This window comes from Halichoerus grypus, chromosome 2 (assembly GCF_964656455.1).
Source record: "Halichoerus grypus chromosome 2, mHalGry1.hap1.1, whole genome shotgun sequence".
NCBI lineage: Eukaryota > Metazoa > Chordata > Mammalia > Carnivora > Phocidae > Halichoerus > Halichoerus grypus.
The window spans coordinates 102590968-102603254 of record NC_135713.1 but is presented as its reverse complement, the minus strand read 5'-3'; the positions used below and the strand labels follow the sequence as shown (position 1 = coordinate 102603254).

General features: G+C 41.9%; 1 long non-coding RNA gene across 1 annotated transcript in view; it reads left to right on the top strand.

The window, feature by feature from the left end:
• Positions 1 to 12287, top strand: part of LOC118551596 (uncharacterized) — a 146841-nt gene that overhangs the window by 107140 nt on the left and 27414 nt on the right. The window lies entirely within an intron of this gene.

The following is a 12287-nucleotide window of genomic DNA, read 5'->3' as shown; positions in this document are numbered from 1 at the left end:
CCTTGGAAACATGGCAGGGTCGCCCTCCTGCCACGTTCCCACCTCTCACAGCAGAGCATGGTGCTAGAGAGAACTCAGAAGGCAGAGATGAAAGGATAAGAGGGCAGGATGGGAGAGAACTCAGAAGGCAGAGATGAAAGGATAAGAGGGCAGGATGGGAGGAAAATCTAGGGAGAGTTTAGAAGTCAACAAAATTTAGGAGCTTAAAGCAAGTGGCACTTGAAGTTGTATACTTATTTGGAAGAGAAGCCAGGGAGAGCAAGTCAGTTAGGTGACGTGCAGTTCGGACTTTTTCTCATACAGGAGCTCCATCTTTGTGAGAGGATTTTTATCGTGAATTGATGATGGGTACAAGCATTAAAGGACTCCAGAAAAGCCCACTGCACAGGCAGAAAACCAGTTCTAGTGAAAACAGAAGACTGGAAAATTATTATTGAAAAGTGTTTTTTCTGTGGTTAATCATTTCACATCTGAGAGTTGAATTTTTTCGTTGATGTAATTAGTGATTACACTTTCTACAGGACATTTTTCATGTCAAGCACACAATGGCTCCAAAGAAGAGGGAGGGTGAAGCTTCGTGGATAGACAAAGAAGTGTTCACACTAATACAGTGAGGGGTGAAATTGGATTCAGCGGAGGTACACTTCTTGCACCACAAGTTACTCCCAAAGCATCAGTAAGCATGAGCTAATTTTTGAACTGTAGTGGAAACCCTGTGATAACCTATCCCTTGGGATCACCAAGTGATTTGGCTGTGGTAGAATTTTACTAGTTCAGTTCAATTCACTTAATCTCTCTTTCTCCTGCTCTCCATCCCTCTCTTTCTCTCTGTTTACTCCAGTGAGTGTTAGAAAAACTCAGATGAATAAGTCATAGTTTCTATCCTTACTCGGAGACAGGAGAGTACACCATTACAAGGTGATCCAGTGTGGTAAGTGTCGTGAAAGGGGTAAGAACAGAATGCTGGGAGAACACATAGGAGGGGTACCCAACCAAGCCCTGGAGGATGGTTCACCAAAGGCTTTCAGAGTCGCCATCATGTCTGAGGTGAGCTTTATGAGAGGAGTTACCGCAGTTACTTGTTTGTGGCTGTTAAAGTCTTCCTTGGAGCTAATGCTTCAAATTTGTTCTCTTTATTTCACTCTGTCCTTGGGTATCTTCTTGTTCCTCACTTTTGACCACCTGTCTTAACTCATCCATTGGAACTATCATTAGTATCAGCAGCAGCCTGACTCCTACCTACTTTCCCACCCCTGATACTCCCAGCTGTGACAACTGACCCTGGCTCATGCCCTGATCTCATGGCTTCACAGTCTTGCTCTTTTGGGCCCCTGTGTATTAATTAGGCTTCCTTAGGTTTGAGCATCACAGCCGTGCTCTAGAGTGGAGGTGAATTGTGAAGGTCGCTGAAAGTAGAGGGATAGCAAATATCTCAGCAGGTGCATGGTCAGGACTCCCGGAGATCTGGACCATGGTTCTGCCATGGGCAGCTGGGTGTGCCCCTATAATGGGGGTCCTGGCTCCCTGCTCAAGTGGCTCTCATGTGCTGGGTGTCCAGTCTTCATCTCCAGGTTGTCTACCTGCTCTGCTGCTGCTGTTCTGCCCTGCCCCTTCTTCTCCCTGCCTCTTGCATTTGAGCATCCTCCAGAAGTTTCTGCCCCAAGTCTGGGTCTGGTTGACATTTGTTGGGTAGCACCTTTTCCTGACACCGATACAACCGTGTAGGTGTCAGCAGTCACCCAGCATCTGCTTTGCCCAGATTGGGGCGGGGGCATGACACGAATGTAGGTCTCCACTGATTGACTGGTAATGGGGATTGGTTTCCTTTCCTGACCACACCCTCAGTCCCAGAACTTCGAGAATTCCCGGCTTGGCTCTGAGGCTAGCTTGATACTAGGATTTCTACAAGACTCTCCCCTTGATTCCGCCTCAGTGTGACATTACAGCTCACTGCCATTAGCGTCTTACCTTCTCACACTATTGCTGCTTTGCCACAACATTGTCATGAGGTCGGATAAACCATGATGGCTCTTTTTTTCAGGTTTGGTGAGTGCCCGGCCCTGCTCCGGAGGCTCGCCGTCTGCCAGTACAGCAGCTCAGTTTCGCCTCCTCAGATTCTCAGGGCAGAGTGGCTGCTTAGTGCTTTCTTTGCTTTAGCTGACTTCATTTTACTGCTATCATTTCACTTGTCGCAGTTCTAGATTGTTTCTTTGCCATCACATCACCAGTTCTCTCAAAAAGTGAGAACCAAGAAGCCCCAGATTAGGGGTCTAACCCAGGTTCAAACAAGGCAAGCCAGTTCCACACAAACTCCGACCCTCATAACATCTGCCCGCTGGTTCCTGGAAAGCCTTGGAGGTTGCAAAGCCAGCCCTCTGGGAAGGTCTGCAATTCTCCCCATGCCCAGTGTTACCCCTCTAGGTCACTCAGCAGAGCTGAAGAAGTAAGTTCAGCCTCAAAATCACCCAGTAGAGCTACTGAATATTGGTGATTTTTAAACGGCCCTCAGGGTATATGCTAGTGTATTAGTTGACCATAATAGGTCTCCGACGTACTGCTCTTGGCCAGGTCTTCCAAAGCAGCATATACCTATTATGGACTGAGAAGGATGTAGGCAGTGTTCCTCTCACTTCAGTCTTTCATACGCTTGTTTCCATCATTTTGACTTTATGTCACCTAGACTATTATTTACTGAACTTTTCCTTTAAATCCATTTAAACAGTTACAACATAAATACTTACCTTAATCTGGTTCTAACTGATGATATCTCTGAAATCACATTTTTAGTATATTACTTACATTTTTCCTAATTAACATGGAATAATTTCAGTATAGCTATAATAAAACATTTGCTTGTATACAAATTAAATCCTCATACATACCCACGGGGGCACGTATACCAACCACACTTTGTAAAACACAGACACAGAAGAGCTATTAGTGACTAGAATTCCTTATACGTCACCAGAATCCATTCTATCGAACTGATTCACCTCTACTCAAGATAGGACTTCTGGAGGTTTCTCCTTGATGCAACCACTCCTGATGCTTTCTCATTGTGGAAGCCAAGGTAACTTTCACCAAGGTCACTTTAATTTTTCGCCAATGACTAGACTTCAAACTCTCTCAATTCAACAAATATTTGAGTGCTTACTCTGTGCGTGGCGCCATGCAAGGCACTATGGTTGGGGCACTCATGGTCCTGTGTTTAAGCAACCCACTTTCCCTGTGAAGTTACAGAACACAATGGCAAAAGAAGGCAAAGTCTCATTTACTATGATAGGGTGTCATGCCAGAAACCTCAGTAAAGAAGTCTTGGCTTAGGCTAGAGGTCTAAGGGGAATTTCTCCCTCCTCTGAAACCTGAACCACTTGACTACCCATCAGCCATATCAGAGGATAGAAAATGAAGCAGATGAGAGAGTACAGAGAAGAAAAGAAAGAGAGAGAACCGAATGGCCAGACTTCCCTATGCCCATTTATATCTACCACGTGCGGAGAAATGGAACATACTGTGATCTCATTCTTTAGTAAACAAGGTCTTGTCACATCCTGAAATCTCTAGTCTGAGGCATTCTGCAATCCCAGTGTGGGAAATAAGAAGAAGGGATAATGGAGAGGCCTATCTAGAGAAAACCGCATCGAGACAGGTCCATGAAGGGTCATTCCGAATGCATGAGTAGATTTAAATCTACTAAATCTACTAAAATGCCATCACCTCTGTGGCCAGCCTCCATTCTGTATCCAAATATAAATTAAGTCCCTAAATACCCATAAATGGCAATTATTATGGTAGGGACCCCTGGAATAATCTCCCCTAGGGCCTGGGTCCCTCCAAGAAAATGCCACTGTGTGATGAGACATTCTTTTGTCACCAGTCTTCCTGTAGAGAAGGGAAAGAGTGTAGCCTTAGCTATGAGCCTGGTTGATGCACATTGATAGGAATACCACGGTTTGAATGGAAGTGTCAATGCTGTGATGGGCATTTTACTGTGCCATTGTCCTCTACCTGTATGTCTGCCTTGTAAACCTGTATTTGAAAGTGTCACTAAGCAAGAGTTAGGACCAAACTCAGTGGGTGCCATTTGAGAAGAAGCCCATTTCCCATCCCCCAGGATCAGCCTAAGGAATGAGAATAGCACTGGGTCCCTGCTACTGCTCTTTCACCCGCTGGAATGCTGTAAAATGTTGGGATGGAACCACTGCCCGTTTTTAGAATCTGTATGAGCATAATTCTGCCTAGAGTGGTGGGAAATTGTAACTCTGAACTCTCCACTTTATCTAAGGACGCTTCCCATTCCTCCCCATTGGGTGTGGGGAGAAGGAGAGGCAGGAGGAAAGCTGTCTCGGGTTTTATGCATGCTGTGAATCTGGCTCTTTGTGCAAACTCCCCTTAGTGTAGAAGAAAAAGAACCTGCTTTATTTTTACCACAGGAATAAGTAAATGAGTCCTTAAACAGATGAATGCAACATCCACTCTGCCATCAGCTCCCTGAGTGTCTAAAGAGAATGGATAACTCTTTAAACAACAGAAACAACAAATGGCATGCCATACACTTGTGAGAGACTCAACTGATAGTCGTCTGCAACCTAGTGATTGCTAAAGGCCACTTGACACATCTGTCATTGAAAGACACAGTCTAAGGGACATGCTCCACATCACTTTCACTCCATCCTCTAAGCACCATCTGTATATTAATTCAGGCTTCCAGGAAACAGCACGCCAGTGCTTTTGAGCTTCCTAGAGAAAGGCCTCGCAGGACAAAAGACTGAGTGCTCTGCTTTTGAAAGTCTTGAGAGTTGATACAGCAAAAGGTTGTTACGCCAGTGTTTTTCTAACTTCTGCATGCCTGTTTTTGAAAGTGTCACTCATCATCTGATGCATTCCTGAAATTCATTGCTAGGAAACATTGACCTGATTAATTTTTTTATTCTCTCCACAAACCTTTATTGAATGTCTCTTGTGTGCCAGGCACTGGGCTAGGTCTTGGAACATGGGTGAACCAGTATGTTTTCTTTTATTTGATGTAAACACTGTATCACCCAAGGTGTATTCACTTTTGCTGTATCTGGCAGGCACACCAAACTAAATTGAGCATACAAGTACATTCCCTCCTTCTTTCCAGGTACAACTCTTTTTGACTCTTCTCCTTTTTATTATTGATTCAAACTATATTATAAAAAGATATATTTTCATTTTTAAATGTTTCTATGGTACAGAGAAGTTTATAAGTTGTCTGCTCTTCATACATCTTCCAATTCCACTCCTAGGCGTGGCCACTATTAGCTGTGTATTGTGTATCATTCTAACTACTAAACACACAGAGACACACACATTGTTTTTCATCGCAGACACCTTACACACGCACACTGGCATACCAGGACAAGGAGATTGGAATGGTCCACCCAGGTGCAGGCAATAAGGAGGTGCATTGTTAGAAGAGGATTGTAAAAAATAATGAAGCCTAAAAGCCAGTCTGTTTTTTATTAACGCCATGCACCAGCAATTCTAAACAATGTCCAGGATAAAATACTCCTCCCTAAGGGGTAGACTGCATGCCGGCCCACCTCCTCCATTGCTATAATACTGAACATACGCACATAGGCAAATGCTTATGTATAGCATATACATGTGGGCAAATGTGTATGTATATATGTATTTGTACAACATATATCCTTTGCCAGATACAGATGGAATAGCATTATGCATTATTCTTACAATACTTTTTTTTTTCAAGTGGGCTCCACGCTGGGCCCCGAGATCAAGAGCTGAGCTGAGATCAAGAGATGAACGCTTAACCAACTGAGCCACCTAAGCGCCCCTCTTACAATACTTTTCTATTAATTTATATTGGACTTCTCTCCACATCATTTCTTACACATTCAGTTCTTTCTTTTTTTTTTTTTTTAAAGATTTTATTTATTTATTTGAGAGAGAGAGAATGAGAGAGAGCACATGAGAGGGGGGAGGGTCAGAGGGAGAAGCAGACTCCCTGCCGAGCAGGGAGCCCGATGCGGGACTCGATCCAGGGACTCCAGGATCATGACCTGAGCCGAAGGCAGTCGCTTAACCAACTGAGCCACCCAGGCGCCCCATTCAGTTCTTTCTTAATGACTGCCGGATAGTCTATTATATGAATACATCACAACTTTTTTTTTTTATATCTAAGCTCCTTATTTTTCACTTTTAGCATCATAAATAGATGCGTTTTGCTAGTCCAGACTGATAGTCTTCTTTTATTATATAGATTTATCTCATTTACACTTATTCTTGAGAACATATATTTGTTGCATTTAATTTTATTACACTATTTATTTGGTTATAGAATATATTTTCGGTTCATATTATTGCTTTAAATTTGGGGGTTTTTGGGGTATTTGTTCTGTACTTTCTTTGTTTTGCTTTGTCTTTTTTTCTCTTCTATTATTAGAAGTAGTAATACTTCTAATAATAATATTTGAATCCTCATTATAGTTAAACCTCTGTTTCTTGTTTTATCAGCATTGGACAGTTTTTACCTCATCGTGAAAGAAGAGGGAAATATATATTTCATTCTAACTTCTTCCCCTCATCTTACTTTTTTTTTAGTTTTTTTTTTAAAGATTTTATTTATTTATTTGACAGAGAGACACAGTGAGCGAGGGAACACAAGCAGGGGGAGTGGCCATAGGATTCTTTTTTAATTCTTGAACTTCAGGGTCTCCATTGAGATATGGCTGAAACTTGAGACTATATTTTCCTTTAACAAAAATTCTATTTTCCACAGATCTTAATCAGTGGCTTCATGTCTTCCTTTATGTCCTTCCTTTCTTTTTGTTATCTTTGTATATTTGTTCTGTCCTCCACTTTAGGAAAATCAATTATGCACATGATGAACCCAAACTACCTCACTTTTCTCTCAAGCCTATCATCTAATCTATTTTTTAAATTCTTTTTCACTTTTTAAAGATTTGAATTTATTTATTTGAGAGAGAGAGAGAGAGAGCAAAGCGAGCACGAGCAGGGGGAGGGGCAGAGAGAGAGGGAGAGGACAAGCAGGACCCTGAGATCATGACCTGAGCTGAAGTCAGATGCTTAACCGACTGAGCCACACAGGCGCCCCCTTTTTCTTTTCTTTTTCTTTCTTTCTTTTTTTTTTTTTTACAAATTTCTTAAGCTCTATCTCCACTTCCATATCCCTGTGTTTTCAATATTATCTATTCTTGCCACTGCTAATGTGATTTTCATTCCATGCTTGTATTGTTATCTTAAATTTCTTCCAATGCTACTTTTTACTGTTTTATACTCTAATCTTTCATTCTTTAGTTTCTTTTCTTTTCTCTCTGTCTCTCCCCAATGCACCTAAGTTCTCTTTCTTTGAAAATAGAGTTAAGTATTTGAAATATTATTCTCTTTTCTGAAGTGATTCTCTTTCTGAATAGTTTTTAAAAATCTGCTTATCATTTGGTAGGTTTGTTTCTTACTTGTTAGGTACAATCTTTACATGGGTTCCATCTTGCATTCTTTGTGCTAATAGGTGAAGGGGACAAGTTGCACAGCAGGAAAGTAAAAGGGGGAAGTCATGAATGTCAATCTGGGCAACATCTTCTCAGAACTCTTTCTAGAATTCTCTTCTTTTGCCCCAAGCACGTGTCTTTCCTTAGGTTTCTGCTCTTCCCTGTTTGAGGAGAACAGATGACCCAGATGGGAGGTCAGTGTGGCTCAAGGTAGAGCCTCCAGCTCCCAACTGATTGCTTAAACATTCTTTATAATGAAAATTCTGTTGAAAAACAAACCTACCCCACACTTAACCCCTCCCCTGAGGAATCTACCCTTACTAGTTGTTTTGTGTCCTTCTTGATCAAGAATCTGTGCATACACAACTCTGTTATTCAGTTAGTAGGGTAGTATCCACATGCTTGACTTTTCTCACTTAACAATATATGCTGGCAAGTGTTTCATATTAGCAGATATTAATCTACTTCAGTCTTGTTAATAGCTGCAGAGGGTTCTTTAAGACTCGTACTCGAATATGCTGAATAATTCAGGCTTTCTTAGCCAGCACATGATTCCTAATCATGATGAGGGAGTATTTTCTGTCCTTTTTGTTTGTCTGTTTTTTAAGATTTTATTTATTTATTTGAGAGAGGGAGTGAGCGAGAGAAAGCACAAGCCGAAGGAGGGGCAGAGGGAGAGGGAGGAGCAGACTCCCTGCTGAGCATGGAACACTACTCGGGACTCGATCCCAGGACCGCAGGATCATGACCTGAGCCGAAGGCAGACGCTTCACTGACTGAGCCACCCAGGTGCCCTGTCCTTTCTGTTTCTTCCATGTATTCTCCCACTTCATGGGTTGCTTGAGTTGTCAGGATCCCGTGAAAGCCTAGTAAGGGGCAGGAGACAGAGCGAGGAGTGATCCTGTTTGCTAAAGGTGACAGGACAGTCAGTAATTTCTGCTCATACCTATGTCTGTGCAACCTTAATGTGCGCAGCTATGGGAAACGTGACTGTGATAATTTGACAAAACAGCTATTAAAATGGGAAATAAAGTTACGTAAGTGAAAACCGTACTCCAGATATCTTCATGTTCTCTCCAATTCCCTTCATACCCCAGGAGATGGAAACCCAGGAGATACCAAAGTGTGTTTCGTTTTGTCCTACCAGGAGGTTGGCTTATATAGCTGGCTTCACGCTGTACTGAAAATGTTTTCCTTAAAAACAGTATAGTTACATCTGAGATTGGGACAGAAAATAAGTTAACAATATCAGATAGATTAAATAAATACATTCAAGAAGGGTTGAGATAAACCAGTGGAACTTTTAGCCTCAATGGGAGAGATTGTTAAAACACAAATCTTGAATCTGATCTCCCAACGTATATTTATTATCCTCCATTCGTGAAGACAAATAGAAATTTCTCCAGGGGGGTTATTTGGAATGCTTTCCCTGGTGAGGTAAGGCTCTCTCCTGTGGTGCTTTCACATGGAGTAGAATTCAGCATATGCAGTCCCCACACAAACCCTCTACATATTGCAGGTCTGTTGGTTGTAGTGGGAGTGGGGGAAGGGTGGGGCACTCTTATTTAAAAGGATCTTTTAAAAAATTTATTAGATGTGCTTATTATACACCTGGCACTGTGCTGAGTATTTTATATGCATTATCTCATTTAATTTTCACACACAACATGATGAGATAGGTAAGAGTCAGATGCCTAGGATCCAATTCCAGCTCTGCTAGCTCTTAATTCTTGGCAAGATTGTTCACCTTCTCCCGGCCTCCCTTTTCTCATGCATACGTTGGGGGTAGTGATAGCACCCGCCTCATAAGGCAGTGTGAGGATTAAATGAGGTGATGTACGGAGAGCTCCCAGCAGGGTGCCAGGATCCTAGTCAGCACTCATAAAATGTCTGATTATTCATATTATTACTCTTATAAATGAAGAAACTGGGACCCGCAGAGGGAGTGTCTTTTACCCTATCACCCGGCCACTGGATGGGTGGAGCCTGGACCCAGACCCAGGTCTGGCTGATGGCAGAGACTGAGCTTTTAAACACAGTGCTATCTGACCTCTTCCCCATGCCCAACATTGAAGCTCAAATTTGGGGCTCAAAGCTCTTTGGGGATCCCATGTACTCTAACAACACAAAATGCCTTTGAACTTCCAGTAAGAGATGCATTCCTGAAAATTGTATTCATACTGAATCCTGGTTTTCCTGGCTTTCATTATGCGAATAATTTTATGATTATACCTTTCTTTCTTGTTCAGTATTTTCATTCAAAGACTCATAAGCACATTTGAATCCTATTTCATTCTTTGGAATCTTTATTATTCTTCCAGAGTTCTTATCCATTTACTAAAGAATTAAGCCTCAGCTAGGGTAACTCATAGGAGGGGCTCAGGAGTCATGTGTTGGATATCACTGGGAATCTCACTAATATTGTGTCCCTTCACCAATTAGTTAGTGCATTCATATTCTTATAAATGTTTTGCTTGGAACACAAGGTTGTTTTCTGTAAGGCTAAGTTGGTATTTATGTGAGAATGTTGTTTTTGTTTTGTGTTTTAGAAGTGTGCAGTTATATAGAGGGATAAGAATAGAGATTTTGTTATTTAAAAATCTCTTTTAAAACGATAATGCTTTAAATGAATGGAAACACAGTTGGTTCTCATTTCTTGAGGTAATTATGTTCTATAAAATCATTGCAGGCGCTGAATTAGTGAAAACTGAACCATTGCTCCTGGCGAAATATGAGTTTAAGTTCTTGTGAGCCTCTGGTCACAACATTTTCATCAATTGATCAATACGTAACCTTGTTTTAGATGTCTGTCTGTTTAAAGACCCCTTATTTAATATATATTATTGACTCGCTAACACTGAGTTCATGGCCAACAGCACTGTAACTCGTGCCTGGATGAAGCTTCTCTAACACATGCATTTTCTCCTTCGGGCACATCCCAGGCTCCTTGTGCTTAGGAACACACTGAATGGCCCTTCGCACTACACCTGGGGGCCATTTTAAATAGTGAAATCAAGAACATGCAAAAAATGTGGCATTAAACCTACAGTTGACCCTTGAACAATGCAGGGGTTCGGCACCGACCCCCTTCCCCATTGCACCTGAAAACTCCATATAACTTTTGATTCTCCAAAAACTAAATAGTTAAAGCCTACTATTGACTGGAAGCCTTATGGATAACATAAGCAGTCATTCAACATATGTATGTTCTATGTATTATATCCTGTATTCTTACATTAAAGTCATCTAGAGAAAAGAAAATGTTAAGCAAATCATAAGGAAGAGAAAATACATTTACAGTACTGTACTGTATTCACTGAAAAAAATTTGCATTTAAGCGGACTGCACAGTTCAAACCCGTGTTCTTTAAGGGTCAAGTGTACTATGAAAAGGGCACTTGCTTGCAGTCTGAGAGCTGAAACAAGAAGGCAGAGCATCACCTTGTTCCACCTCAGCAGAGGGAAAGTGTGCACCGGGCAACTCACAATTCTTACACTCTGTGCTTGTGTAGGAATGACTGCATAAGTGCCCCAAATGTTGATTTTGAAGTTACAAATGAATCTTAGCAAGTAGGCGAATTTCCAAATATGGAATCTGTAAATAATGAAGTTCGACTTTATTTTGTTTTTAGAATGTCACTTTCTGGGGCACCTGGGTGGCTCTGATGGTTAAGCGTCCAACGCTTGATCTCAGCTCAGGTCTTGGACTCAGGGTTGTGAGCTCAAGCCCCGCATTGGGCTCCACACTGGGCATGGAGTCTACTTTAAAAAAAAAAAAGAAGAAAAAGAATGTCCCTTTTTGTTCAGTCAAGTTTTAATTTGGGAACTGTGGTTAGATTGGTTGCGTTGATGGCGTCTATGTTGGTCTCCCAGTATCAGGCTCTCTGCCTTGTAGGCCCTGGTCCCTTCCTACTTTAATTCCAGGCTTTGCCATGTGACTTTGCTTGGCCAAAGGGATGCTCAGAAACCTGGTGCCTCCAGAAGCTTGAAAAACACATGCACATTCCCTCTTTCCCTCTTGGACTCCTGCCGCCACCATGAGGACATGCTGGGCTAGCCTGCAAGAGGGGTGTGAGACATAGGTGGCAGAGAGCAGAGTCGTCTCATACAAGGCCATTTAGACCAGCTGGCCGGCTAGCTGACCACGGATGTGTGAGAAAGCCCAGCCAAGATCAGCCAAACGTGGCTCAGGTCCACCAGCCCCCTCACCTAATCCACAGACCACAAGAAATAATCAATAGCTTTTGTTTTAAGCCACTAATTTGGGGGTGACTTGTTAGGCATTATTAACTAGCTGATACAGGGACTTGAGTATCTTCAGTTTTATTTGCAGACTTTAGTTTTCTAGATTTTCCAGAAGAGCATCAGGCAGCCACATCACCTGAAGATCAATGCCTGCGGCTCCATCATGGGGGAGGTGGCAAAGATCAGTCATTTCAGCACAGACCACGGATAATAGAAGAAAAATATTGGTAAAGAGGGAAGGACATTAGTCCGGGGCAGAACTGAGAGTATAGTTTTTCACCTCTGGTTTCCCAGGTCTTGATGAATAGCTACCCATTCTTTTAATTTGACTCTTGGTGCAAATAAAACCTGTTTTGTTTTGTTTTGTTTTAATTCTTCCATTGGTAAGGGTGGTTATTTTATTTACTTTGCACTGAAAGAAAAAAAAAGGCAGCGAGGGAAAAGGAGGGGTAGAGGTGGAAAGAAGGGAGTGAATTATGTACAGAAAATAATTTCTCTTGTTTCAGCCTTAGAACATGAAGGGAAATTCACGAGGGGTACCATACAT